This window comes from Dermacentor variabilis, chromosome 6, assembly GCF_050947875.1.
Source record: "Dermacentor variabilis isolate Ectoservices chromosome 6, ASM5094787v1, whole genome shotgun sequence".
NCBI lineage: Eukaryota > Metazoa > Arthropoda > Arachnida > Ixodida > Ixodidae > Dermacentor > Dermacentor variabilis.
The window spans coordinates 161,616,779-161,643,208 of record NC_134573.1 but is presented as its reverse complement, the minus strand read 5'-3'; the positions used below and the strand labels follow the sequence as shown (position 1 = coordinate 161,643,208).

At 50.6% G+C, this 26,430-nt stretch overlaps 1 protein-coding gene across 13 annotated transcripts in view; it reads right to left on the bottom strand.

The window, feature by feature from the left end:
• Positions 1-26,430, bottom strand: part of PMCA (plasma membrane calcium-transporting ATPase 3) — a 376,386-nt gene that overhangs the window by 181,261 nt on the left and 168,695 nt on the right. The window contains exon 1 of one of the 13 annotated variants that reach the window (XM_075696510.1): positions 1,685-1,851. The exons of 11 other annotated variants lie outside the window; for them this stretch is intronic. The gene's annotated coding sequence lies outside the window, so the exon portion shown is untranslated. Of the gene's footprint in view, positions 1-587; positions 1,079-1,684; positions 1,852-26,430 lie in introns of those variants that run through there. One more of the 13 variants, XM_075696509.1, reaches the window with a different exon arrangement.

Below are 26,430 nucleotides of genomic sequence, written 5' to 3'. Positions count from 1 at the left end.
CTTCGATAAACATTTTGTCGAGATGCAACCGAATATCATGCACGGCATTGCAAGGGACCAAACTGTTCAATTATGTTACTTTCTTGTTCTTGTTATTTCTCTCTCCCCGTTTTCTTAGTTCCACCACGGCGCATCTTCGATTTCGCGCGCAGAGAAGTGCAGCTCACTTATACGGCGTTGCAAAAGGCCACCAGTTCATATAGAGAAACAATGTCATTTCTCTTTACTTTTCAACTCTACTATTTCTTTTCTCTCATCACTGTCGACATTTAATTGAAATTTATTTATTCTTATAATTCTTAATAATGCAGTCTTTGATCTCTCCATCAAATTTTGTTTCTTAGTCCGACCGCTCAGTTGCATACTACTGTCGTCTTTTGACGCTTTTCTGCTTGTAAGTTCCGTTTCTCACCTTAGAATGAAATTATCTCTCTCATGCTTCTTCCCGCCACCCGTACCTTGGCACATCCCCCTTAGTAGGTACGAGCTGTAGTTTAGGATCATCATCATCATCGTACGAGCGCGTTTCAACAGCTTCACGGTCACATCCCAGCTTTTGGGGCAGCGGTGGCACAGCTGCGGCTCACCTTGGCTCAGCCTCCTCCGCACCCGCCATGGACGATGCCGAAGACTCACGCCGGCAGGATGGTTAGCGGGCGGCGCGCCGCAAGCATCGCCGTCGCCACTAAGCGTCGACGGCGATCGACGAAAGCTTCGGCTGATTGCCGGTACCGCACTACACTCGTTGTTCGTTTCCTCGGGCCACGATATCCGATTCGCAAGGTGGAGATCGAACGCGTGTGTTATCCGTCTTCTCTATGAGGGACGATCCCACTCTCCTGGTATAGACGCAGGGACAACGAACTCGACGATTATGAAGAAGACGACGACGAGGAGGGCGCAGACGAAGGAGAAGGAAAAAGAATCGCCCAACACGAGGAACAAAAAGGAGGCGCGCCGCGGTCACGCAGCACGAGACAAGCCGAGAGAAAATGCCGCCGCGAAGGCGACGATGCCGGAGTGCGGCGCCGGGTTTAGCACGGACAACAGAGGGCGCCAATGAGTGGCAGCGGCGGCAGGAGAGCGTCCAGAAATGTCTGGCTCAGGAAAGGGCGAGAGAGAGAGAGAGGAAGCAGAGCACAGCCTCGCGGGCAGTGCGGTTGGGGGAGGAGGAAGACGCGGAAGAAGGCTGAGCTTGTCTTCTCCTTTGAGAACGGGCCCCCCAGACGATGCACGAGTAGGGATGGAAGGAGGCAGCAGGCAAAAATGCAACGGCCGGAAAAGAACAGAAGCAGACGCGGCGGCTGGCCTGCGATGGCGGAGAAGGGAGAGGCAGCGGGGAACTCCGAAGGCAAGGTTAGTAATAAGCGAACTCGAAGGGTAAGGAAGCCCGCGGAGGGTAAGAGACAGCCGGGAAGGAGCTGCAGAAGAAGGCTTTCGGAAATATGCTGGCAAGGAGGTAGGGGGGGGGGGGGGGAGTTGGATGTGTGAGAGCGTACGTGGTGGCGTATGGTAGGAGAGCGAAGCAGCAGATGAGAAAAGCCCCGCCGCGACAGCGTGTTGCGCGAACCGTGCATCGTGCCAAGTTTAAAAAGCAGATGCGAGAAGGCGGGAGAGAAAGCACCACCGTGGGGAACGGGCGAGGACCATTAGCTGCGGCCGAGGGCAGGGCGTCGTGTCTTACCTGAACGGGGCTTGCAGGTATACACCTCGGCTCGCGAAGCTTCGGTGATGGAGACCGACCCGGTTCAACCCTTCTGCGCAGCGGTGGCCGCAGAGAGAGGCGAATACGCTAAAACGGAAGACGCGCTAAGTAACCGCGACTGTTCTTGCAATGGCGAGAAGCGGAAGGCGTGGAGACGTCTCAGAGGCGAGAAGGAGAAACAGAGGTCGGAGAGGACGCGGCGAAACGGTGAGAGCAAACGGCGCAGTCAGCGGATGAGTGATGGAAAACAATGAACCTTTCGCCACATGCATGTTCGCTCCGGTGGCGTTAAAATTTGCCAAATGAGACCTTGTGCAACGCCATTCGGTGCGCCCTCTCATGCTAATGTGCAGGCTGGAGGGTGACGTCCGCAACAGTCGTCATTGACGCCAGCAACCTATGTGCAGCGAGGTACGACGCGACGTGATCGCGAAGCGACCTCGACTACTGAACAGCTAAAAGACGTTGTCTTGCTGAGAATGGAACGCGCTCTCGTGAGTTATCATAAAATGTTAACCTTTGAACGCGTGGAATAATCGTGTGCGCTGTACTGTAACGGTGTTCACAATGCGCAGGTGGAACGGGTTGTTCGTCTTGAGTGAACACCTCAAGGTATGCCTAACAATGCTTTTATAAGAAGCTCCGTTCGTATGAACAATGGATGTTTAGTCATGGTTCAACGCCCAATGCAGTGAACCGAGCGGCGATACGTCATGCCGCACACAGTTCAGTGCTCGGCTGCGCGGCTATTTTCGGATCGTGGACGCGCCGTGTCATCCACGCGGAAAGGGCCGTATTCGTGTTAGGATAAACGACACCTACGACATAGCGCTCCGCTGTAAAAGAAGGCTGTTGAATAACGCACAACATATGTCAAACGATCATTCTATAGTCAATGTCTAGCGATGCCGTCTCGTAATACCACAGCAACGCTCGCCTATACCATTAAAGCGCAAAAGACTTGGCTGCCAACTTCAAACTGGCACACATCTTTGATTTATCGCAGCCATCCAAGGTCTCAATACCCACGTCGGCCTACGTATCGGCCACCGCTCTCTCGGCGAAGTCGCAACGTCGCCAAAACCAGCAGCAGCAGTGGCGGCCGACGGTTACAGAGCGCCCGCACGGAGGGCGCGACTCCTCCTATTCAGCCGACGCTGTGCGCGCAAAACAGCGTCGGCGTTGAAGCCCAACGAAACGAGGCGGGCCATCCATTTCGCGGCTCTTGCCACGGACACACCGCACGCAGGGACGAAGGACGCAGAAGCCCGGCGGCGGGGAACAATTCGTCTGGGAGCGCGCCGTCCCATCGGAGAAGACGTGACCGAAGCAGACCGGCCATCCGTCAGCTGGCAGCGGTCCAGCCCGCAGGCCGGAGAGCAACGATTAATCTGGTCGCCCAATCTCTCTCTCTCTCTCTCTCTCCACTTGTCCCTGAGCTCCCCAGTCCCTTCCAAGCCAGCTGGGAGTAACTATAGGAGCGAAGAAAAAAAAAAGGAAGATTCTTGCACCGGAAGAGCAAGCCAGGGAGGGCTGCCCTCGGGACAGGAAGTGACGCAAGCGCTCGTCTCTCTCGTTTATCTGGACACCGACCACCACAAGCCTCGTCAGCGCTGTGCACGGCTGAGACCAACGAGGCCGAAGGAAGTGCCGCAGAAAGAGCGCCATAGTGCGAAACTGTCCACGGTCTGGCTGCTGCCCTGTCAGCATGGGCGGTGAAGCCGGTGCTTCCGGTGCGTTGTTCTCTCTCAAAGAGGCCAAGTGTCCACAGCAAGTGAAAAACGTGACGCGAGACGACAGCGGTATTAATTGTTTCTGGGACGAGACAGAAGGGATTGCGAGGCAAATGGGCCACCGCCGTGGCTGCTAGAATACGGGAGCGTCTGAGGCCGTATTGTGGCGGCAGATGAGCGGGAAAGAAGCATCTGTTGTTCGACCCCATAATTGTCTGCGCGTAAAAGCACAGCCACACAAGGGCACATAGACAGGACGAGCGTCCTCGTTTTTTTTTTTTTTTTTTTCTTGAAGCCGGCGACTGTGTCGTTCTTGTTCCGGCTACCTGTGTTGTGTCCGAGTGAACGAGAAGGAAATAGGACCGCTTACATAACGGTAAACTTACTTTCAGCACTCTGAACAACCGCTTTTTCACACAACAAGGCATTTGGAATGTAGCAGACCAGTCAACATCAGGAGGTAAGAGCCAGTCACGGCTCATGTTCGCCATCCATTCGTCTCCTTATAGTTTCACTGCAGGGATTCAGTGCTACAACCTTGGAACACAATAACGACAGCGTTTTGCAAAATTAGGTCTATAAAAACTTTTTCTTCTCACTGGTTGAAAAATTAGGATAAAGAAAGGCTACAAGACCGGATAGTGGGTTACTTGTATACTGTGAACGGCGTAAGTAACATAGTTCCGAACGCAGAAATCCAGCAACATCGATGAGTTTGGCGGAGTTCTTCGTCTATGTTTCGCCATTTCACATACTTCAAAGCTGATAAGTGCAGTGACCACCAATACTGTGCGAGCCAATCTTGTGCTTGTTACGCCTGCAGTGCCACGCTAGAGGTCTCTCTCTCTCTCACTCTCTCTCTCTCTCTCTCTCTCTCTCTCTCTCTCTATATATATATATATATATATATATATATATCACACACACACACACACACACACACACACACACACGCACGCACGCACATTCTTTTCGGCGACCAGTTATCGATTCTGCAGATTACACGACCTCCTCAATTGGAAAACTGAACGGAACAACCATGCGATTGCCCAGTCTCTGCGCATCAATCTTTTTCCCATCGTGTTCGCAGGCCTAGTCACAATCCACATCTGCTTTGCTGTCTCACCAAGCGAATGAGTCGGCGAATCCTCTTCGCCTCCCTTATTTATCCTGCTCTGACTCAGACGTGCTTACCGGCATGGCACTTTGACCAAGCGGCAAAGCCATCGCGCGTCCGGCGTGAATGAGGAGCACGAAAGCGTCGTCGCACGTTGCTTGCGGCTCTCATCGCAATGTTTTCGAGGAGCGCACACAGGAAGCGGCGTTCCGGGTATTGCACCTTTTTCTTTCTTTCTTTCGGCGAAAGCGTTTGGCACGGCGTTTGAGCGGCATTTCGCCAACTTCACAGCTCCCTGGTTGCTGCAAGAAACGCGTGGGACTCTGAAGGGAGCGGCAGGCGGTCTTCGTCGCAAATCACGCACCCCGGGCGAGCCAGACACCCAGACGTTGACACCGGTCGCGATATGCACGAGGCGTTGGGGACATCGGTTGGGGTTTAGTGAGACACGCCGCTGTCGGCGCACGCTGACATTGAGGAGCGTCCGCGCTCGGGAACGGTTGCACCGCAGCGAAGAAAAAATGAACGAGTAGTAAAAACACGTTTCTTGAATGAGGCCTCGCTCAACCTTCGTGAGAAGGAGGGAACGGGGGGAGCAAGCTTGAGCAACTAGCGTTTAACAGGGTGTAAATATATACAGTGATTCAGAGGAAAAGGCACTGCTTTCTGTTGACCTCTTGGAAGCACGGCTCAGCGCCTCAGTGTGTAAATGTGAACGTTCGTGCCGTTCTTCTCTCTCTCTCTAAATGTATTGTTTTTCTTGTTTAGCGAGTGAAAGCCTCTTCTCTGGCCATATCCCATAACGGGCGCTTGTCTAATTATTTACTCATTTCCTTATCTTTTTTTATAAAACGTTTTGTTCTCTTATTTCCAACAGTGATGGAGAATTCCAGTAGGCATATCAAAGAGAACTGAGTGGCAAACCACCTCTGCGATAAAAGAAAGAAAGAAAGAAAGAAAGAAAGAAAGAAAGGAAGAAAGAACCATCTGAATGTCTAATTCCCCTTATAACTCTCGCCCACGGCGTGTAAAGTATGGATCAGCAGAGAGGATATCGTTGAAAACACAAAGAACAAGGAACACCACCAGGGCGCGCCGATGGAACAGGAAAGATGCCGAGGCATAGCCTTCCCAAAATCACTAAATTTATCGCCCATATTTCTTTTTCTTTACAAGGACCCTCACAGGGAGTACTAGCCTAAGCAGGACTTGAGGGTCGGCATTGTATAACTAGAAAAAAAAATACTGGAAGCGCGAAAAAGCAAACAGTGACGTCCGCCCTATCGTCACTGTTTTCCCCTTTGCGCTTCAAGTTTACGAGCATGAGACGTGGCGCGTCAGATCAGTAACAACGACACGTGGCACGAAGAGAAAGGAGATCAACGACTCCCGTCGTCCTGAGAGAATCAGGGTCCGTATTCCCGATCGATAAGTAAGGGGGATGATTTCTCTATCGCGTGACGCGGCTCGACGCCTCACTGAAGTGACGGGACATCCGCTGTCAATACACTTCGTCTTGACGACTGCGCGACGTGAAAATAAAGGCTGACAGGAAGTGCGCCATCGCTTTCGTCACGCCCACTCCCGCTGCAGGTTAGCCATGCAATCGATATCCTCCAAAGTGATCGATCGAGAATACAGGCCCGACTGGCGCAAAGTGTTCGCAGCGGTCCTCTTGACTTCGACTAACCGCGACCAGGAAGAAAAAGAAAAGAGTGCTGTCGCACTCTGATGACGACGCAGCGCCGTAACAGCGGAGGGGCAGATGACAAAACAAGACTCGGTGTCCCGGAGCCGTGCTCATCTTACGTGCATGAGCCCAACGCCGGGTGCGTCGACGCCTCGTGTAGAAAGTGAACGCACTCCGACTGTGACGTCATCTGGGTAGGCCGAGGATCCTGTTTCGATTGGCTTAAGCTGCACTAAAGATCGAGGAACCCGAGCATTGCTCCCCTGCATCCACGGGTCCTCGGACCCACGACACTGGCGTCACAGATCCATACGAGAGAATCTCGGTGTATATAATGGCGCTGCATTTTAGAAATGTGGCAGCGGCATTGTCCTAAACGGCTTGTAAAAGCCACCGTTGTATAAATAACATGTGTGGAAACAAAAATGCACGAGGCAAAAGGCACTGTATAGATAATAATAATAATGACGTTTTACGTGCCAAAACCGTGATATGATAATGTGGCACGCCGTAGTGCGGTGCTCCGGAAGTTTGGACCACCTGGGGCTCTTTAACGTGCACCTAAATCTAAGCGCACGGGTGTTCTCGCATTTCGCCCCCATCGAAAAGCAGCCGGCGTGGCCCGGATTCGATCTTGCGACCTCGTGCTTAGCAGCCCCGCACCATAGCCACTCAGCAAAGATGGCGGGTCGCTGTACATCGAAGTGGAAAGAGGCAAACATTGTTAACGCTGTTATGCTGCCTTCGCCTCGTACGTTTGCTTTCTCTGGTATTATTTTTGTGGTTGAGCCGACGTCGCGGACACTGGACGCTTTACAGGCAAATACTACGTGTAGGTGCTCTAATATAACCTGTTGTCGACACTGATATGGCTAGGATCCCGGGATTTCCTCGTGGCGTAACATCGACTGAAAATTATCATTATCATCAATGGCTCATACCACCCGTAAGGCAGAGGCTCAAGCACTCAGCGAATTGAAGGGAACAGTGCATACATTATTTGAAATCACGCATACAACATACGGAACAGCATACGTTTCAATAAACACCAAGCTCAAAACAAGCATCCGAACCACATAGTTGATGATAAGGTGCTCCTGCGAGCACATGCAATGCACGCAGCGCTCCCCACACACGCTTCCCGGTAAAAATGAACTGTTCGGCAAGCTGCCGCGGCGACGGCAGCTTGACTGTAGCACACGAAGCAGGAAGTGACGTAGCCACACTTTCGTGTTGTGACAGTGCTATGGGAAGGCCAGCTGTAGTGAGGGCTCCTGAAGAGCAACGTGAATACAGTGCCGAGGCGCGGCGAACTTCTCTTTTCTCTGGCCCACTCTGTGTAGGTGTACGAAGTTGCGGCGCAAGCCAAGTCGCAGGCCGTCAAAACGTCTTAGGCTAATAATTAGGTAACGTGCATGCGAATGTCGCCACGCGAATAATTTCAACCGAGGTAGCATTGGGTAATTGTTCTAGTTGTTATTTAAAGCTTCGCTGTCCAACCACTTTAACAGCATGGATTGGAGATCATTTTATATTTTATATTATTATTTATTTACTTTCTTTTTCAAAGGGAACTTGAAACTCAACGCTCTCTCTTAGATACAGTGCGGGAGACCAGTGAAACCCGAAAACTTATTTCTACATCCCAAAATTCCATATCGACTATGACAGACGACAATGTGAATGGCTTCAATAATTAGGCGCGGTGTCGTTTGTGCACACCCGGCCTTCGCCGAATTTCCGAAGCGGTAACTGGGAATTTGATTACTATCGTGACGTTACCATAAGCAGTACTTGTTTCGTGGTTTTTGTTTTTGGAGTCATTTGTGCCATAGCGCACCTGGCGGAAAACCTTCCATGTGTCTGTCCGCAATGTTCTAAGCTAGCACGACGCTGGAGCTTTTGGTGGAGATAGAGTGCGTATATACTCGAGCAATTATTATTACTACTGTTGTTGTTGTTGTTGTTGTACTCAGGAGAGGCACAACGCCTGTTCACCCATGAGAGATAATGGCGAAGAAAACCGATAACAGATTAACGCAAGGAACAGGTACGTTCGATAAAATATCGCGCACTTCTATTTCTGGCCCAGCGCTCTCCTATTCAAGGCACGCTATCAGCGCCATCGCAACTCTTCATTCAGCAGAGAGCCTCGCGCGTTTCCACTGTTTTCGTAGCCATTTCAGTCTGCAGCTGACTACGCAACGAGCTCGCCCACCACTGTGGCCGGCGGCGTATCCTTCTTCTATGGTTGAGAGAGCGAAGGGGGCGCAGCTGTTCTTGCGAGGTGCGCAGGCGGAAGCCAAAGAAAACAGTCCAAGCTGAAAGGAAGCAAGGTGTCCGCTTGTTAGGACGTTCGTCGTCAGGAAGCTGCAGCTGCGGTGCGATGCGATCCGCCGGTTGTTTTGCCGGCCGGGGAAAGAGATGCCCCGCCAAAAGCGGCGTCGTGTCACACGGTGACGCTTTGTTTGCGCTCTCTGGCTGAGGTTCAAGTGGGAATGGGAACGAGAACAAAAACGGCGCAGCCCGAAGTGTTGTAGTCCACCAATTGCACAGGCCCGTGATCTGCGAAGCTATAGGAAGAGCCCGCAATAGAAATCTCTCTCTCTCTCTCTCTCTCTCTCTCTCTCTCTCTCTCTCTCTCTCTCTCTCTCTCTCTCTCTCTCTCTCTTCTATCTATCTGTCTATCTATCTATCTATCTATCTATCTATCTATCTATCTATCTATCTATCTATCTATCTATCTATCTATTTAACGTCTGAAAGCAACAAAGCGACATGTGAACTCGTGAGAGACAGCAGGGTGCTCTGGATTTTGACTTCCTTGGGTTCTTTAATGCACGATACGACGTACCTTATAATATGATCGCGGTTTCGGCACGCAAGAACGCCAGAATTTGATTAAATTTATTATCAGAATTCGAATATCTTCTCTTTTTCCATTCAGCTTTCACCGGAATGTAAACGCTACCACAAGGAATCAGACTTGCGACCTTCCTTCTCAACAAAGTAATAACCTCATTCCAGGCGCTTGGCCCACTAACACGCGTCTGTTAAACGATAACACGAACCGACCGGAGCCACCGCTCTTTAAGGCGCAGCCGCAGTTATGAATTTCTGCGTGCGCAAACGCTCGAGCACCGAGAAACTAACGACACGCATTCGCGCGCGATTTCCTTCCCAGAAAAAAAAAAAAGTGGGGGGGGGGGGGGTCTTCGATCTCAATCTTCTCAGAATCCTTTGGCGGCACACGCGCACCTCCAGTAACCACGTCGATCCTTGCGAAACGCGCCCGAACGTCACTGGCATCCGTACCGTTCGACACTGAGCTCCCCGCAATTCCCACCTCCGCGACCTCAATGCCCGTCTGGCTCAAAGAGAGAGACGACGTCAGACGCGCTGGCCCGTGCGCATAGCGTTCTCCCGAAGGCAGCTCGCAGTCAACGCCTTCGCACTCGAGAGCAACGGCTGCGTGACACGGGCGACGCCGTTCACGACTTGAATGCGAAGAAAGCGTGGCGACGACCGAGAGCGAGGTCAGCATCTCGCTTCACCGCGTGGCCGGGAAGCCTTACGTGCCGAGCGAACCAGCCGGGTCATTCAGAGACCCGACGTCGAGCGTCTGCCTCCTCGTTTACACGTAACGCCGCTTCGTCCACGCGAAAGGAGTTCAACTTTAACCTTTATCTGCGCTTGCTCTGCGCGCTGCGGCAGGTGGGAGGGTGGAAAGGGGGCAACGACGGTGTAGCGAAGTGAACGTGCGCGCTAAAAGGTCGCGCATGCCTACTCTCGCCTACGGCCTCTCCGCCGAGTAGTGACGTCACGCCCCAGACGACGATCAGACCGCCGACGTCGGCTTCGCTCGCTGCTGCTTTGCGCTACCTGGCCAGAGTGTCCTCCAGTCTTCCTTGTGGCGACAACATGTGCGGGAAGAGAGAGATGCAGACAGGCAGACTGAGAGAGAGATGGAGAGAGAGCGAGAGGAGGCCGACAGTTGGCGGTTATATTTATGCGCACCGGCGGATCGGCACGAAGTCGGCGCCCGTCGTTTCTTCCATTTTTTTCTCGCGATGCTCTTTCTCTCGGCGCCAGTTCCGAGCGGGCGTCAATTGTACAGACGGCAACAGGTACGTCTTGCTGAAACGACGCGTCTAGAAAACGACGTCAGGACTTGTGACAATCGCACGGAACGCATTCCTAACGTATTTCCGACGGGAGGCCGCTGCGTCTGCAACACGTCGAGCGACGCCCACGAATGTAAAGACGGCTGAAATGTGAGGCCCACGTTGGTATGTTGGTGAGACTTAGGGCCGAAAGCCAGTCTGCCTTGACTGCACCGTACCCAACGCGCAGCGTAACACTGATGGGCGACGTCAGGTCTGAAATAGTCGGAAATAAGTGCAATGTGGTCACCTTTTTGTCAGAGCAGTGTAGCATCGAGCGAAAATTTATATGTTCACGTATGTAGAATGTACAATCATTAGTAATCGTGTAGAAGCCCAGCCTTGCTCACGTATTTGCGTTAAACGTAAAATTAAGAGCACTGCTACAAGAAAACAGCCATACTACAAAGGTCAGCATAATCCTCACACCACGCGAAGCATTGCCGCTCGGCTACATCACATCGCAGTAAGCCCGATATACTCACCACAAGGATGCGATGAACAGACGAACAATTTCTAAATACTGGATACACATGCACGTTTCATAATGCAACCTGGAACTGTTACAAAGGGCATCGCACACGGCCGTCTTTATGTGTAAAGACTACGACCAGCACATGTTCAAGTAGGTTGGAAAAAGAACAAAATTTGCACATAAGGTTCTGCGTTGGGGTTTGTCTGTGAGCAACACAGTAGTTATGATGAAGCTGAAGTCACGATGGCTGTTATGTACGTCATATGACAACTTCCTTGCATGTGACCTCAATATCGATGTTTTAACGCTGTGCTAATTATGAAATACAAGGCTTCTTCTAAAAGTCAGTAAACACGTTCGTTTTGGCGCGTTTTTTTTTCTGCGTCCTCTATTACACACCTTGTCTGCTTCATCCTTACCTTACAAACAGTGCGTTTAGCGTGCGCATCAGTCTGTATTAGTGCCATATGGTGATGTCACCTGCATTGTACGTCTATTCCGAATGATAATACTCTGTGCCAAGGAGCAGGACATAGCAAGGAAAGGATGAAACCTCAACCAATTATATACAGGTACAGTTCCCCCGGTCTCTATGCGCCAGAAATAGGAGGAAAAAACAGAAACAGGACAAAAAAGAAAGATGTCGAAGAATGCGCGGCCGATAGGTCATGACGATAGAAGCAGGCACGCCCAATGACGCAGATATGAACGTCAAGAAATAATAGCACTATTAATAAATATTAGGCGTTTATTAGAGCAGTGTCTAACGAGAGCTACAAATGCAACAGAATGCAAACACGGCCTTCATTAAGCATGACTTGATGCAGTGATAATCAAAGTTTTACACGGCGCACTGCCGTCTGACAAAGCAAGAGACGGGCGCGTTTCCGTACGACGGGCCACGACCTTCCAAAAGCACAATGGTAAGTATAGCGCGACGAATACAGCGCACAAAAAAGAAGGGACACACACATACATACATACATAAAGCGCGTTGTGTGTGCCCACTGTTCCTTCTCGAGCGCCGTTTTCGTCGCCTTATACTTACCGTCGTGATTACTGTCAGCCACCTAGCTTTAATGTTCAGTTTTATTAAGGAACTTCCCGCAGACTTATTTTCCTTAAATAATCTTTGCTTACATAACATAGAAAATTATCAAAATCACACGCATCAATGTTAGAGATGCACGCTGATTCGAGAAATCGACTCTCCCGATTCTCTGGAAACTTGCCTGCGTTCTAACCCTTTCTCGCCGCTTCAGTCAGGTGCGGAATATCGACGAGGTGTCGCCGAACGGGCGCAAGCGCCGCATCCCTTCGGTTTCCCTCCTTTTTCTCTCGCGAACGCGTGCGCTAGCTTTCCTATTCGGGCAGGCCGGCGAAGAGGCCGACCCGTTCGCTGTCTTAGACGGCGAGCAACTAATCGATGCCGGAGCGGCGGACTTTCACGCACGCGCTGGCAGCAGTGCGGGGCAGCCGTTTCTCAAAGCCCTTTCTCTCTCTCCATGCTCCCTCTCCCCTCGTTGCCGCCCTCTCCCAACGGTGGCCCCACCAAAACACTCCGGGGCCGAACGACCGACCGACGGACCGGGGCGGGCAGGAAGACGGGAACGCGTTCAACTTTAACCTTTCCTCAGCCGGGGACGCCGGGCCACGGCTCGACCTGACGAAGCGGCCTTATTTCATTTCTTTTTTTCCCCTCTCAACGCTCGAGGGAGAGAAGACGACGGTGACGTCATCCCCAGACGACGTCGCGCGCTCCAGCCTCTTCCTCATCAGAAGCGAGGACGCAGGGCAGCCTTCCATCCTCCTCGTCCAACGCCGCCGTTGAGGCGACCGCAGCCGAAAGGGAAGAGGGGGCCGGGGAAATGGAAAGCAGGCAGCGCGCGTTCGGCCTCCCAAGAACTGCCTCTCCACACGCCTTTTGTTGGGTAAATATAGCAGCGCGCGCCGGGCGCCCGCTGCTCGGGCTGAAGGCCCGCGGGACGCCTGTTACCCTTCTCCCGGCTAATACCGCCGCCAACCCCCACCCCCCAAAAACACCGCCCTCCAACCCAATCCAGGAACGGGCGAGGCGCTGTTTCGTCGCCGCCGCCGCCAGCTTGCCAGGATGTGTGTGCTCCTAGCAGCGCGCTTTCCAACAGTGCAAGGACGGCAAATATTGCGTCACTCAGGTCGAACACGGCTTGCACGAGGGCGCTTACGAAAGCACGCAGCAGCCCATTGGAAGAGTGTTAACAGTGACATTGTATAGCTTATTATTTTTTTAATTATTTCTTCCCTGGTTGTTGCTCTTACTGCTCTATGTTTTATCGCTATCTACATTTAGATAACAATAATGTATTGTACGGCGATGTGCTGCAGTTAACGCGTTATTGCATTGCCCCTCCTAGGCTGCTTTCTGATTTTCTTTTTAACCAGGAAGTGCACGGCTGAAGAGAGAGAGAGAGAATCGTTAAATATTACTTTAACTATACGCGCAATGCGTTCTATCGGCTATATGCCCCAATGAAGCTGTGAAGGATCTTGAATTTAGAACATCGACAGTCGTTTTTTCGACGGCGCTGTAACTGTAGATAGAGCGCTCACGCCAGGGACACTTGAGACGATCGCAGTCCTGAACAAATGCAAAACGTCACTTTGTTGCTTTGAGCAATCGTAGTACCTTATGCAGTTCAGGCACACGCCTTTCTCTCATCGACTGAGCGAAGTAAAGAAAGATAGAAAAAATAAAGAAAGGACTGGCGAAAGCAGGTTTCTAGGCAGTCTTGATGTTGTTTAATAACCACAGACAACTGGGGACGTAGGCTACATTATCAAGCCGGTTATCCCAATGCCCAGTCAACCAACTGCAACTGCACATTTGTCCACAAATACACACATAGATACCGCAAGCACACATACTAAATCTACAAAAAAAGCAAAGTCAATGCAAACAAACAAAAAAGACCAAACCAGGAGAAAACGACCCATATGCATCCGTGTTAAGAAAAGTAAGTTCGTGGGCGCTGTGGTATAAAACACAACCAACGTCTCTGAGCGCGGCTGCCCGCTTTAGCACTGTTGCATGTTTGCCACAAACTCATACGCAAAACCGGCGAACTTTATTGCTCCCAGGTGTGTGGAAAAACTTTAGTTAGCGTTGTGCAAACGCTCCACAATGTTATAACAGTTAAATGTTCTTGGTGTTAACGACTCCGTTTGTCCAGCTACTGCACGACCAGATGGATATGACCTCTTAATAAAACCAGTAACAGCGCTAACCAACGGAGACACGAAGCGCTGACTTTCAACGAATATTTTATTGCGCACTCAGCAATATATACAGGGGCTTGAACGGACAGGAAGGAGAGGAGAACATATCATAGCAGGAATATATAGCGACGAAGGATACTGTGAAAAACAGCACAACTAAGTGGTCGCCATCATACACGTGCAAGATGCGCGAGTTCCTTCGTCAGGAGCCGCACCGAAGGCGCACGCAGTCGCGCACATGTCGCCTTTCTTGTCGATGCAAAAGGCCTCGCATATCTCACGTGCACGCTGGTCAACCTAGCGCCTTAGTATTTTGCATTTGTCACAAACAATGCACGACAACCACACCGGGAGCTATGCAATGGCTAGGTGACTGCCAACACAACCCTTCATTAAAATTGAATGCCCTTTGAGGCGGTCATTATTACAACGGCCAGTCTGGCCGATGTAGAAACGACCGCACGAGAGGGGGATCTCGTGCACTATATTGTGGCAGCAATCAACAGGGCTTTTTTTCTGTGTTTCTTATCAGACGTGCGGGGCACCGTGTCTTCTCTATTTACTTTTTGGCACATACTGGAGAATTTGTTTTTTGCCGAAAAAAAAAGCAACCCTAATGCCTACTTTATGAGCTATCTTTTTTATACGATGATACCCCTGGTGCAAATAGGGAATGACCGCGGTTCTTGCATTCGAACTTTGCTCTTTTTGATTGTTGCGTTTGCCACGCCTTGGCTGTGTTTACGTCTGCTAAAATACATTCGGCAATGGTGGACGGTAAGCTGTCGGGGTAACCTGCCATTCGCAGTTTGAGCAGCTGGGGATTAAAACTGTACTGCTTGTTCAAGTCCTGTACATATTGCTGCGTGCGCAATAGAATATTGGTTGAAAGTCAGCGCTTCGTCTGTCTCAGTCAGGTCCGGTTGTTCAGCGCTTTTACTCGTTTTCTTCAGACATGCACCAACCAGTCCAAGTTAGCACGTTATCGCACTGCATATGACCTCGCGTGCGGGCCACTCACTCAGCTCAGACGAGTATGAATGGCACCTCGCAGTAGCAAACTCGGCTGCTGTTCACACTGCCAACATTATTTTCTTCTTTTCTTTTACATTGTTCTGTTACTCTAGCCATTCGTTTTCCTCATTTGCATGTACTTTTCCATAAACCATTTTCAGTGCCCCTATAGGCAACTTACTTGCAAAGCAGAAGCTCCTTCACCATGGTGACCATATTAATAAATGTACGGAATTATTTAAAGAAAGAAAATAGGAAGTCCATCCCATGTCACGGCATTAGACAATCAAGTCTGCACACTCATGGCACCAACTCCAATTTGGAGGATGACGATGCAAGTGGACGAAAATTAATATTCAGTGGTGCATGTCGATGAACCGTACACGTGTCTAAGGCATGATCAAAACATACACTCCCACAGTTGCAGCGATAAACCGAGGAATCGTATCTCTTTTTTCAGATAGCGACACTGATGGCTTCCTGACGCACCTTTCTTCCAATTTTGCAATTTCATAGGCCTCCGCAAGGTCCCTTGTCATCCTGCTATGAGCCCTATGCAAAATAGAAGTGCCTTCCGACATTGGTTTTCACAGAAAATCTCGGCAGTGAATGTCCAAATAGCCCGAAATTACTCCAGTGACATTATACTGATGTTCTTTTAGTCTCTCATTGATGCATCTGCCAGTTTGACCAACATACATTCTTCCGCACGAAAGTGGAATGACATATACAAGGTTTTGAGTGAAGGTTACAAATTGTTTGCGATGTTGAGTAGAACATGCGTTCCTTTTGTTATTATCTGAATTATCTGGACGAAAAGTAGCGCTGTCTCTGTGTGTCTGTCGCTTTCTACGTCCTCGTTCACTCGGGCTTACACATTCTATCACGGATTCCAACCAACTAGCCCGTCAACGTGTTTTAACCGATGCAAGGGGCACGCCTCGTATGCGTTCTGCGCACGCAGTCTAAAAATTAGACAATTGATTTTTTTTTTCCTGTCGGGAAATTTTCACATAAAAGTTGTACTTTCCTTCTTTTCATTCTTTCTGCAACACCTTCGATGTACCTGCAATATTTTTTACTAAAAAACGCTCCATGAACTATGGCATAATCTCGTTCGTCGAGTCAGTCCCAAGCTCCACTGTGAGATAGAACGCCAGTTATCGCAAGCGTCGGTTTGCAGACTCTCGAAACCTTGCGAAGCAGTTCTGGGTCGCGACCACGCTTTGCTCACTTTTCACGAATCTAGCGGCACTCCCCCCACGATTCCCAGACGTGGGAGAGGCTTCACATCGAAAAAAAAAAAAAAAAAAAGCTAAGCGGAGCAATGCTGGGAAGCAGTCGGCGACGCATCATTACCTCCAGTGCTGAGTTGTGCTTTCGTTTCGCTTATTTATTTTACTTTTTATTTTTTCGCTCTCTCTGCCAACCTTATCAGCCAGTTCTCCCAAACGATGCAGTGGAAAATAGATACAGCCAACGACCGATCGAAGTGAAAAAGAGCAGAAGCAAAGGAGCACTTGCAATAGAAAAGTGGCGAGTCACTCATGCGTGGCAAGTGACGACGCGGGAGGTGGCGCAGATTTTGTTTCAAGTACTCAGCTGACAAGAAAGCGGAGTTGGAGCCGTTCTATTTGAGTCGGTGGGAACTACTGGGCAATCGGCAAAGCTCGCGCATTTTGAACTCTCGTCGCGCATTTTCAGAAAGGTCAGATGACCTGTTTTGCTTCTGTGCGTGCGCGTCAGAAAGAGAGAAAGAATGAGTGGGTGAGCGGGCAAGCGAGTGTGTGTGCGTGTGCGGGCGTGCGCTCGTTTTTTTTTTTTTTTTTTTTGCATGATGAACTTTCACAACTTTCACCACGTCTTGTCACAAAAGAGTTTGCACTGAGGTCAGCTCGGAACGTCACCACAGACTGCGTGTCAAGTCTGCAGAAGGAAAACACGACTTATGCGCACTTGCGCACGGGTACCCGATTCAACGATTGACAATGATTTGATAACGACAAATCTCGGCCAGACGAGTTTTCGTCAAGCCCTTGACATGAAAGACTCGTACTTTGTCGTTGAACGCCGATATCAGGCGATTATAAAGGGGACCACCTAACCAGAAGTGCCGAAACAAAAAGGTGCAGGACAGCTTTGTAAACAGAGTATTGTGTTCAGCACCATCTGCGTTAGCATGAGTGATACAGGAGCGCATCGCGTTAATGCGTGGAAATGGGTCGAACGGGAAGTCGGTTTCAGTAAACTGACGTAGACGGTTGGCGCATCGCATCGAATATGGGAGGAAAGAGAGAAAAGAGCAAGAAGGACGCTGCGTCCACAAACGTTCCCTATAGGAACGCGCAATACGATCTTGCATTTCCTAAGGCCAACAAGGGACGGCGCAAACCGCCGGGACGGCATGAAGCGCTAAGCGTAAACACTGACGCATCGCATTAGGGTAATGCGCTAGCGAATGCGACGCGCAGTTGTCGCCTTGAAATAAACGCATCTATGTTTCCCTCAACGAACGCGCAGCAAAGATATGACATGTCACTGAGCTCGGTCACGCGTGGCGCATGTAAAGCGATACTGCTGGCGAATCGAACCCATGCGCGACAACGTGAGCTCTTCTATCCGTCGCCCGCAACGCAAACAGGACTCGCACCCTCGGTTCGAACCACACGCAGCAGAGGAGTGTCGAACACCGAAGAAGGAAGGAGAAAGGAGCGAATATAGGGGAGATGAGGAGTCGGGGGAAGTATCGGGGGCGAAGGGTCAGGAGGGTCGCTTCGCGTGTCGAGCGGGGAAGTGCACTCGCGGGCGCGCGGATTACGAGGAGAAAGCGGGGGAGCACGGAACAGCGCCGCGCAGGGTTAACGCTTCATTACAGTAATTACGCGGCGCGCCTTTGCTGCCGTTCCAGCTAGTTCGCGGGTCTCACGCGGGCGATAGCGAGGTGTGCCGTTGCCTGCCGCCCCCTCTAGCTGCTGCTGCTGCTTTCGGCGCTGACCCCGTTGCGTGCGACGGGGTTCTCTCGCTGACGGGATCGCGGACACGCCCAGCGCGAGCCGCCGAAGGCCGCGGACGACGCTAACGGCGCAGCGAGCGAGCGAACAGGCGCGAGAGAAACGGTGTTCAGTGAGGAAAGCAGCCACGGGGTCGAGCCGGCGCGTCCAGGCGCGTACGTGGCCCGAGCCGCGAAGGAGAGTGATGCGCGCAGCGAAAGGTCGCTTCGCGCGACCACCTCCCCATGTGTTCTTTCCTTTCTTTTTTTGCTAAGATTTAGCTTAAGCGGCACGCAAAAAAAAAGAACGGCAGAAGGTCGGAGAGGTACCGAAGGCGAAGAGAAAATCGTAAAGGCGAGAGGGATATAGAAACGTCGACGTCGCGGGAAGTACGTGGGGTAGCAACTTGTTGTTGGAAACGTTTATTTTGCTGAAAAGGAACCACAGGTCCCTCGCTAACGCATCAGGCCCTTCGGGAATGGAGAAACAGAAACGAGAGGGCTAGAGAAGATATTGGGCGCAGGTGTATAATAATGAAACAAAAAAGAAAAACAATGAGGGTGCAGGAGAAGGGAGGGCCCCAAACTGCGCCAGTTAGTGGGGGAAGCAATAACGGGCGTTCGTCCACATTTGCGCTCTCACCTCCCTCCTCTTTCTATTCCCCTTTCCCCCACCTCCAGTGTAGGGTAGCAAACCGGATGCTGTTCTGGTTGACCTCCCTGCCTTTCCTACCCTTGCTTTCTCTCTTTCTCTCTCTCTCTCTCCTCTTTCCTTCCATATCACATATATTTTTGTCCTTAATTTCAGGGGCTCCTACCTATCTCTAATACACGAACCGCAAATTGGGCACGGTCGGAAAAAAAGTATACGGTAACCTTTTGCAGTCAAGGTACGCGCATGGTTACATGCATTACACCATGTAGCACACAGACGCACTATACTCCTGCTTTTTCAGAGCTCAGGTCCTAGGCGCCCGTTCCTGCGGCGAGCATTAGCGTAACCGAGCGAAGGAGCAAAGGATGAAAGAGCGAACGCGGAGCGCAGCGAGAGATGAAAAACGCGAGGAGAAGCGGAGGAAGAGGATATGGCGAAAGCGCGAGGAGAAAAACGTAACGCAGTGACGATGGCTGCGAAATGGCGCCACAGTAGCGCGCGTTGACTGGGAGGCCCTTCTGCGACTGCTGCTGTGAATGGCGCCCACGCGTCACCCACGCGCTGGCTCTGGCGATCTCCACATTAGCAAGGCAGTCGCGCTATGCTTCGCTCTGTTTGCAACGTGTCACACGAGACAGAATGTCTGCGCCAGCCAACGTGTCGCGAAATGAAAACACGTGCAGGGCTGAGCTCAAATTTCGCATTAGGGAGTACCGTATGGTATGGTATGAGGAACTTTAGGTCCTGAGGGATCAGTCTGGGACTGATGCGTTCCGCTCCCACGTCGGGACAGAGAGGCCGAGCCCCTCTGCGTATCGTAATATCGTAATCGTCGGTAATTTTTTTTTAAATCTCATTTTCTCAGTTTCGTCACGGTCTCAAGAGCTGGCGTTCTGCAATGACTGCACAACGTGGAGTACTGCTTAAAAGCAATTATTTTATTTTCGCTGCAGCCGGCGCATGAAGCAGATTACACTCATATCGCTGACCTCTTGGATGCATACTGAAGCATTTAGCGTGTGGGCAATATCGTTTAGGCAATAAAGTGTAGTTTTTACCACAGCAAACATGAGAAGATGCTTACTTCTTCCACTAGCATGGGGATGCATCTTTTGGCATCTAACCGTGGTATATAAATTTGAAAAAGAAAATGTCTTTCACGTTTGTAACATACTAGTAGATAATAAAAACCAGCCGGAAAGAGTGATTATGTCCCATAGCTATATTCGGGTCTCAAGAGGAGATGACGACACGAATGTACCTAAACAGGGAGCACTATATAATAGAACAAACGGAGAACTAGTTGAAAGGAACAGGGCATCGTAGTCCGTGAAGAAAGTCAAGCTTCGACAAGTCACGATCGTTTCCAGAGAAGGAATCTACGAACAAGCTAAACAAAACGACGAAACTAAAAAAAAGGGGGGAAAGGGGTCGATAAAAGCACTCTCCCAAAAAAGAAACACTAATGCAGGGGCAGTTATGTTTATCTAGCGCCGCGCTAATGTTCTTCCATTGCGCTTCTAAGCAAAGAGCGAAAAGAGAGGCGAGAGAACGGCAGACGCTCCGCGACTTAGAGTAAAAACCCAAGCAGACAAGTGTGAACATCAGGGTTCTTTTCTTTACTCTCTATCTGTTTCCCCTTTTTTTTTTCTCCTTTCTTTCGTTTGCGTGGTCGACGGGGCGCCAATGTTAGCGTCTACGACAAATGAGTCGCCTAAGTGTGACAGGGAAGAATACCATAGTGGTCCATTCAAAGTCAATGCACTCGGATACGTTTTCTCAATATTTGATGCACGAAACAAAAAAGTACAACAAAAAATCCGCGCATTCGATTTTGGTATATTCCACACTCTACACAACTGTCAGATTTCTACGCTATGCGGTCTGTCCATTAGAGGCGCGACACACAGGAATTTCGTCTTCAAAATCTTTATGGTAAAGTGTGCACTGCTTGTAGTGCAAGGAGACGCGGGCAAATGCAACTAGTAGACCTCCGTCACTCAGTGCTTGAACCAGCGCGCTTGTCCGTGAAGTATCGCCAACTAGACCTGTTTATAACCTTGGCAGTCTTCAAAATCGCTCGTTCTGTCCTGGCTAGTCGAGTGCGATCACCGCGATAACGACGTGACGGCGACTGAAAAAAAAAGTTACAAAAATAGTTGTTATTTCACGTCGAAACAGACACTTCCATTGCATGGTTTTTATAATAGCGACTGTTGGTTGGTGAAATTCTGAAGTAAAACCAAGGATAGCAGGGCTTTGGGAGGAAACATCGAAACTTTCGCAGCAGCCCCAGGGACGCCGCAAGTTGAATTCGCATAAGAAAATTTCAAGATAACTGCCGATGTGTCAGCCGAGAGTAACAGCAATAACTTGAGCGAACCTCGCGACCGCGTTGTAATGCGCTATATTTTTGTGGGCAAATATTCCGTCCCCCGCAAGAACCCAGTTCTTCCGACATCGTATAGGAAGTCCGTTTACGTCGCACTACTCGCAAACATTTCATGCTCTATTGCTCTCTTCCATTCCTTCCCGAAGTATGGCTCAGTCTTCGGCTGCAGTCGAAGTTAGCAAAGTTAGCATCTTAGAACCCAGCATCTGGGCGATAGGTGCTTCACGCGCGCGAAGTACCGAGCATGCATAGCACTGTGCCATAGACGCGACAACGCACCGCCAGCAAGAAAAGAAAATGTTAGCCAGGAGAGGAGGCGGCGGGTATGCGGTGTAGACGAGGAAGGGGACTGTGGGGGCGAACACTGAACGTGTGATCTCAATCGAAGAATACTGCGGGCGCCGAATCAAGCTATCTGACAGGTCCGCTAGGGTTGAGGCGAAGGAACAAAAAAGAAAGAACGGTGGAAGCGAAGGCCCACAGTCGAAGAAGGCGTGGAGATAATGAGAGCGACCAGCGCGCGCTTAATCGAGCGTGAGGCGAGTTAGGGACCGAGGACATGGAAAGAAGACGGAGGGAGGGAACAGTCCAGCGGAGGAGAAGGGGGCAGGGGGCATCAGGGACGTCCGAGCATCGACGTCGCCGACGGTGGCGAGGTTCGCGGAATGCCAGCCGCCGCCGGGCGACAACGCCCGGGAGCCCAAAGCGTCCGCGCGACCCCGCGGCCGGCGACAATCAATCGACCGAAAGGGGTGAGAGACGGGGGAGGCTGAGGCGGTAACGGCGAGTCAGCGCTTCGGTACTGTGGCCTCCCCCTTTGCACGCCTTTCCCCTGCCCATACTTCGCGCAACTCGGAAGCCGTAAGTGAAACACAGCGCACCAGATCGTAGTCGCCGGGAACGTGGACAACGGGGCGCGAAGAAAGACGAAGATAAAAGCGCAGCAAGGCGTTCAGTGAAAGCCGCTGCGCGACGAAGATAACGGCTGGCCGGCCGGAGCTGGGCGTCTTCCGCTGTGATTTCCGCGTTCGTTGCCCAATCGCCGCGCAGAGGATGCGCACGGATTGCTTCAGGTGAGCAGCTCTAGGCCTAGTGGTGGTGGTGGAATTGGCCGTGGGCGGATCTAGCCTTGGTAGAATAGGCGGCAATTGCTCCAGCGCAGCGCCGCCTTTCTGAGGCAGCAGATAAATGCGGAAGGATTACTGCGCATCGTGGGAAGCGCACGAACAGCTACAAGCAGCAATCAGGAGGCCTACACATGTAAACAAAAAGTCGGCGGCCTTCCTTGCACCGTCATCATCACTTGGCCTTTGTCGAGCCATAAGCATGTACTACTTCATCCAGCGAAGGAAGGCGTTATCATTCGCTCGAGGAAGAAGAAGGCGACACTGTTGTCTTTTTGAGGTCCAGTGTCCGCGATGAAAGACGAAATTGTCCATGGCAGCTCGCGTCCCTGTAGACTCACACGTAACTTCCAAGCCCGAACATCACGTGGTGTGAAGCCACCTAAAAAGGTCAACGCTTACGTTAGAAATGTTACGGCGTAATGAAAGATACTCCTTATCTCCTTATCGCACTCCTTATCTTGCCTTCTCCTTAGCACTCCTTATCTTCCTACTCATATATCTCCTTCACCAACCGGGTGATAGCCAAGCAAACACTTTTCTAATAAATATTCCCCTGCCTTCTCTTCACCTTTTCATTTATCCGTTCCTCCGCTCTGGACATGTGGCAGCAGATAACGTCACGTCAATTCAGGCACAATAGTGGAAGTTATCAGTGATGTATTGCTAGAGCTCTTCTATAGGCTAGATCGATCTAGAAAGAGTGACCAAATCGGAAGAGCGGTATTCCCACATTTGGGACACTCCCGAGAAACAAGTAGTATCAGCATTCAGCTCCTTCGACCTCAGCTTTCGGCAAGTGCGGAGAGCTACTTGACCCAAACGACGAAGAAACATAAGATCTGATGCAAGTGGTTAGAAATTCTAAGGCGAGTTGGTTCTCATAAACAAGGATTAATGATTTCTTCATGATGTGTTCGTAGCAAACACCTGACTAGCAGGATCGTTCTGTTTGCTGCGCTATACTGTTATACAAAGGACAAAAAAAAAAAAAGAGACGCACATGTCTCTCTCTCTCTCTCTCTCTCTCTCTCTCTCTCTCTCTCTCTCTCTCTCTCTCTCTCTCTCTCTCTCTCTCTCTCTCTCTCTCTCTCTCTCTCTCTTTTTTTTTTTTTTTTTTTTGTCCTTTGTATAACAGTATAGCACAGCAAACAGGACGATGTCATACCAACTAGCCCCAGTCGAAGCCTTATGGAAAGCAGATGTTAACACAAAATGGTTTGTCATTTTCTTCTTCGACGAGGCGATAATAGAGAAAGGGTCAGAGTAAACCTACGCAAGTCGCGAACGCAGCCACCGAATCCTCAATTAAGGCCTTAAACACACGCAAAGAATGCTTCAAAACTGACGCTAAGAACGTTTTCAAAGACTCATGCAGTCGAGGTCACTTCGATGCTGTCCATTGACCACACACATACGCACACGTCTAGAATATGCCAAACAAGTGAGGAAGGGCGGGTACTATGAAAACTACAGGATTGAACGGAGAGGGGGAGCCCCCAGCTCCACACGAAACGTTTCTACAACTCGGCTCGCCATCGTCAAAGCAAATGTCGCCTAATTACGCAGACAATCGCGGTGGCGAACAAAAGATATGTGGTCCGGCATAAAACAATTACGCGAATGTTTTGCGTCGATCATCCGGCGAACCCGAGACAGAACACGCTCTCGAGAGCGAAAGCAACTTACAGCGCAGCGTGAGATCGCATATATAGAGTCCGTCACTCGCACGAGCGACTCGAGTTGCGCTCCTACACTGGAACAAGAGCTCCGGGGGTCCAGACTCTCTCTATATGGAAATGAGGGGTGGGGGGGTGGAAGGGAGGTGCCCAGCGTTTGAGACAAAAGCGAGCCGTATGCGTTCAACGCCAGCGGCAGGAAAGCGCGGGCCACAACGCATGGGCGCTCGGTGAAAGGGTTAAGATATAACGTGAAGGGAGGAAGGAAGGAAGGCAAACGTAGGGTCCTTGAGTGAGCTATACGGCACTCCATTCTACCCCCCCCCCCCCCCCCTATTTTCGTACTCTCGTCAAGCGCAAGTAACTGCAGAGACAGAACGCGGCTTGGTGCGCAGTCCAAGGGCCTATAGCGCCGCTACCAATGCCTCCTCCCGGCAAAAGGGCAGCGGCGCAGAGTGGTTCGGGCAGGAAGGAGCGCGGGGCCGAGTGATCTAAATGCGGCCGCACAAAAGCAGTGCTCGCAGAAAAATAATCGCCCTGCAGCTCCGCTGCTTCCTTTGCTCGTACCGCTTCCGCGGCGGCGGCGGCAGCACGCGTTCTCCTGCTGTCTCTCTTGTTGCCGGTGCTATACTGCCCTGCCGATGCGGCCGTATGCCTAATGCAGCGACGCATGCATGCATCGATTTCCGTTCAGACAAATCTCACTGCTCTCCCCCCCCTCTCTCTCTCTCGCCGGCCACCGCTGCTCCTCTCTCTCTCTCTCTCCTGTTCCGCAATGTCTCAGTCAACTGTGCATCGACGTGACGCTGCTTTTGTCTCGCGTACGCACAGAAAGAAAAAAAAAACAGAAGGAAAGGAGCTGTGCCCTAAATATGCCAACGCTTTCTCTTCCCTCTATTTTCTTCCCTTTTTCTTTTCCTTCTTTTTTTAACATAGCGCAGCGCTCAGAGCCAGCCTGGGCGTCGAATTGAGCGGTTTCTCACTCCTCCTCCTCCTCTGAAAGCCCTCCCCCCCCACCATTCTGCGTGCGTCCTTTATTTTTTATTATTGTTATTTCTCACAGCGGTGTGGTTTAAATTATAGGAGGGAGCGCAAGAGAGGAAGAGAGGAAAGGGACGCAGGAACCGTGCTGGGTTCGTTTCATTTACGCTACAGTTCAGCGGCGGGAACTGAAGATAAAGCCCGATTCCTGTCAACGCCTACCATATCGACTTCTTCAACGTCCCTCGCCATAGCCTCGCAGCCGCAACAAGGGCAGCTGTTCTGTCTCATTAATCCGATCACCAGGACAGCAGACCGCCTGCTGCCCGTCAACCAATGTTGCTCAGCCCATTTTCTTTCTTTTCCGTCGCCCCACAGAGTAGATGGTAAGGTCAACGAAAGAAGGGCTTTAAAGTCGACTACGCTTAACTCTTTTCCTCCTTCCCCTGTGAAGTTATCTCGCGCATTAAAGTGTAGCCCTGTCACTTACGACGAGGCTGCGCCACTGTATCAGGTTCTAAATGTAGATTGAGTAGTGTAGATAACAATAACGTATTCATAAACGAAGTCTCTGCATCGAAACCGGAACGTAATTTTCAACCTTCATCCATACCCATTTGGTCGGAATTCGGTTTGTTTCCCTGTATTATGCATTGCCATCATTATATAGATTTATTAGGTCCTTCAGTCCTATTGGGTATTTGTGCACGAATGTGTGCACGCTGCATCGTGTCGAAACAAATGTGCTCACATTATGCGGACGCTACATAACAAAAATTATCCAATTTTGATTATTAATTAGTACTAGGTATCGATAAGCGAAAGTACTAAGACACAAGTGTAACTAGCGCCGTCGTAAACGGCGACTTTGACTTCCTTAACTTACAGCTAAAGTAAAAAAAAAATCGCCAGGACCGCGTAAAATATTCGTGTTATGGTATTCAGGCTGGGGTGCTACGACCGGCTACACGAACGTTTCACACTTTTATCCCGAACCAGAGAACTTAATGTGAGACTTCTCGATACGGCTAAAATTAATCAGTCGATCCACCTTCCACATATATATATATACATATATATATGTATATATTAACATAAGCAAGTCACATTACGGGCTCTACAATTGCTCTTTCCCATAACAAAAGAAACGAAGATATTCAAAGGTCACAAGCGCGTACTTCCCACATAAAGCGAGACAATAAACGAGGACGCTGGACCGCTGCGCTTACCGCAGAACAAAGGTCGCATAAGAGCAGCAGTACCAAGGAGGAGGAGGAGGAATAAACTTTTATTGTAGAACCAGCACTTTATGATGGCCGGGCCTAAGCCTCCCACGAAGGGACGTCGAGGGCTTGCCTCGCCGCCGCCTCGCGGGCGTGCTGGGTCGCCCAGGTTTGGTCGTCGAGGGCGGAGCTCCGCAGAGCCTCATGCAACCTCGACGAGAGAGTCGTGGTGTTA